Genomic DNA, 4,299 nt, shown 5'->3' on the forward strand with positions numbered 1-4,299 from the left:
TTAAGAAATTGCCATTTTTGATGGGGCAACTCAAGTGCCTTTTCTTTAGGATATACATCAGATCACCCAGCTATAGACTAAAGTCTTTCCCCCTTTGTTTTGTGTTCATTGTCAATTAAAAACCATTATAGCACCTGTTATGGAGTGGATTATGTCCCCTTCCAAAATAGATATGTTCAAGTCCTAATCCCCTACTTCTGAACGTGACCTTATTGGGAAATAGGATCATTACAAATGTAATTAGTTCAATTAAGATATGGCCACAGGAGTAATCTGATATGACTGTGTCCTTATTAAGAATATGGCTATGGGATTTGGCATCCAACAGCCCTGGGTTCTACTCCCTCTTACGACTGGCTATGTGACTAGGGTAAATAATTAAACAGCTCTAAGGCTCAGTTTTCTCATCTGTATTACGGGGATACTAATACCCTATTTCATAGAGCTGTTATGAAACTTGAAACAGATCACATCTAAGAAGTACTTATCTAGGGCCCAGCACCTTCGAGCACCTGCAAAGCACAGGAGCAAGCAACGGAGGGAGCCTTGAGCGGGGAAGCAGGTGTACCTACACTTACCTGTGCAGATGCATTCTGGCTGAGGCCCAGGCTCTGTGTGGCAGGCTGTCTGTCTGGATAATGGAAGGCAGAGGCCAGGCCAAGTCCCTGCCTCCATGGGACGTTTTCAGGGTGAAAGAGATGATGTGTGGGAGCCCTTGGAGTGAGCCACCACGTTAGCATCAAATTGCCATCATTATCTTTCCAACTATTCATCACTGACGGTTTCAGAGTTTCAGTAAGATGTTTGCAGCGCGATGCACGGTGCTGTGTGCCGGGCCTCAGTTCATACCCCAGGCATCTGGCTGTCACGCAGCAACAGGAAACCCATTCACTTGGGTCTTACTGCTTAATTATTGCAAATTGGCATGGCTTCAGGTACCTTGAGAGCCCTTGGACACGCACCATACGTTCTGGGCAGGAAGGCTCTCCTGGCACGGGATTGCTGCCTGTCACTCCTGCAGCTCCGTTCTGCTAAGTGGTGGATCCTCTCCAAACTCTCCGGTCCAAATGCACAGGAAGCAAAACCCTGCCACTCAAAGGTGCCAGTGCCACACTCACCCGGGACCAGCTCTTCAGCCACAAGTCCAGCTCTTGTCACCAGTGGCAATTTTCAGCCTGGCAGTGGAAAGACTCGAGGGGGTGGAGAGCCCCGCAGTGGTTACGTGTTTCACCCAGCAGCGGGACTCATACAAAATATGTAGAACCCAGCAGCCCTTAACTCCCCAGCCCCATGTGAAGAGCTATGTCACTGCCTCTCTCAGTTGTCCCTTGACTGTAGTAGGTACAAAGCAAAGGAGAGCTTGACCAGAACCTACATTGCCCATTCATTCATTCATTCATTCGATCAGTCAACCTGTATTTGCTGAGCTCTGGTAAAACAGAAGTGATCAAGAACAAGAGGCTTCTAGAAGCTTGGTCAGCAAACAGCAAGCTCTTGGATGAAGAGTCCACCCCCAAGGTCAGCCTGTGCACAAAGAGGAGCCTTTGCTGGAACATCCTCGGGAGGTGCAGCAGGGATCAGCTCTGAGAGCAGCCTCTTCACAACACTTGTTTCGACAAATATTTATCAAGCCTCTGTGATGGGCTGGGCACCATTCGGGAGAGCTTGAGCCTCAGTGACAAATTTTAAAGAGCTCAGCCCTCACCAAACTTATATTGAGACCCCAGGAAATCTGCAATCTGCAACCTGAATATCTTCTGATCCTTCTTGACCAGGGAATATTCTAGTGAGCCTGGGGTTCTGTGAGACCCAGCTTCTTTTGCCTCACAAATTGGCTGTGGGACAAACTGCTCCCTCTTCCTGGTTCCTGCAGACGCTGCTTCCCTCATCTACCAGCAGCATGGGGTTGGTCAGAGGTGGAAGGAGGAAGTGTCAAAAACTGTAGTGAAACTACCCGGGTGAGGGAGACGAGTGGCGGTGGGGAGGGTTATTTTCAAATACCTGATGCCAAAGAGTCTTGGCCGCAATTCTCTCATAAGGAGCTAGGAAGATATCTTGGCTTCTCAAACTCCCAACATAGCAAAAAAGGCAAACACGATAGGCTCTTTCCTTCATAGAGCCTGATCACTTAAGCCAAAGCCCACAGATCACCTTCAGCTCTTTCTCCTGAAGAGCTACTGTCTAGTGTGGATGAAGCAGGCCGATGGCAAAGGAGGATCCAGCATGGGCTTGTGGCAGAAAACACCCTAGTCCTGGAGAGACTGGAGGAAATGCTGATGGCCTGATACCAGGGCCACTAACAAGGTCCTCCCTGGGAAGGCGACCTGACAGTGGCAGGCAGAGACCCAGGAAGATGGGGACAGGGCCCCATCAGGAGACCTTGCTGGCCTGTCCAGGTTGGCGTTGCCCATCCCAGTGCTGAGAATGGGGGCACATTCCGGAGGCCATGATCTCTGGGTATGACCAAAGGAATTTCTGTTCTCTTCCCCAGGAACAGAAATGAAATAGTAGGCAAAATGAAATTTCAGGTGAATCAGGAATCACAGATGAAGAATCTAGTTCAAAGTGTTTTCACCTTGGCACTCTGGACATTTCGGGCCAGATAATTAATTTCATGCTGTGGGGAGCTACTCTGCACATTGTGGACTGTTTAACAGCATCCCTGGCCTCTACCCCCTACACGACGGTAGCCCACCCCAGCTTTGGCAACTGAAATGTCTCTAGAGAATGCCAAGCATCCCATGGGGGGCAAAATCACTCCTGGCTGAGAACCGCAGATCCAGCTGCGTCCTGGAGCAATCTTCCCCCAAGTCCACTTGGCCAACTCATAGATTAGCTACCTCTTCCCGCCTTGCAAAGAACTTTCTGGGTTTTAGCACAGCAGCTCACACTTTACCTCAGGCTCTGACAAACGGGGACAGTTGGCCAGTGTGCCTGCTCCTCGCCTTTCTCCCAGAGGGGGCCTGCCCTGCTCAAGCCACAGATGCTGCAGCCTGTACCGCCTCTCCCCAGTCCCCCAGTTCTGCTCTTCATTCCGTTCCCTTTGTTCCAGAGCACTTCCCACCCTCTAGCCTACCATGTAACAATAGTGTGTTGTTCATTGCCTGTCCCTCCCCTTGTGTCCTCCCTACCACCATGACCATAAGCTATTTCAGGGTGAGATCTTTGCTTTTTTTACTGGTATGGCCCAAGTGCCTGTAACAGTGCCTGGCACATGGTAGATGCTCAGTAAATATTGTTGCCCAAGGATCAGGAATCTAAAAACTTTAGGAGCATCTGTGACCTCTGCAATTTCTCCTCTGCTAGTCATTTTCACTTTCTTTGCATGGTGAATGGCAGTGCTTGGCAAGAAAACCTTTCATATGAACAGGTCCTGGGGTTATGTGCTTGGAGACAGCCAAGACTATGTTTCTCTGCTGGAAGGAACGAGAGGAGGGTAGGGAGCCTTCATTGGAGAGGCCGAGGGCCCCATTGCCCCTGCCAGAGCCCACCTCCCTGCATCCCGGGCAGGATTCAAATTCTAAAGCCTAGCAGTGTGCCTGGCACATAGCAGAATCTCAACAAATATTTCCTAGCTTGACCGTTTATACAGAGATACAGCGTCATGGCTAAGAGTTTGAGCTTTGGGGTCAGGCAGTATTGGGTTCCAATCCTGGCACTGCCACAGGATCTTGGTAACATCCCTCCCCCTCTCCAGGTCTGCATGTCCCCATCTGTTAGATCAAGATAAAAATGATACTTGTGAGTATCACTGCCTCGCTGTCATGAAGATTATGAATGTAAGTCCCTCAGCCTAGGGCCTAGTACAAAATACTCTGTAAATGGAAGCTGATCTGGGATTTCTTCCCAGGAGAGTAACAAGAGGTATTGAATTTTTGTACCTGCTTCCACATAGCAAATCACCTAACTTAGCGGCTGCAAAACAGCAGTGATCATTTATTTCCAGCTGTCACAGTTTCTGTGGGTAAGAAACTCAGGAGTGACTTGGCTCTGGGGTCTGGCTGTCACATGAGGTCACAGTCAGATACTGGCCAGGGATGTGGTCTCCTTGGAAGCCTCCCCTCAGACTGGAGGTTCCTGTTCCAAGGTGGTTCAGTTGTGGCTGATGAGCTGGTGCTGGCTGTTAGTGAGACTTCAGTTCTCAGTGTGGAACTTGCCACCTGGCTCCCCGAGCAGCCACAAGACACATTGGTGGCTCTCCTCAGAGTGACTAATCCAAGAGAACAAGGTGAAAGGCTCAACACCCTTTAGGCCTAGCCTTGGAAGTCACATATCATCAGCTCTGCCAGGCTGTTGGTC

Source organism: Vulpes vulpes, chromosome 9 (assembly GCF_048418805.1).
Source record: "Vulpes vulpes isolate BD-2025 chromosome 9, VulVul3, whole genome shotgun sequence".
Classification (NCBI taxonomy): Eukaryota; Metazoa; Chordata; class Mammalia; order Carnivora; family Canidae; genus Vulpes; species Vulpes vulpes.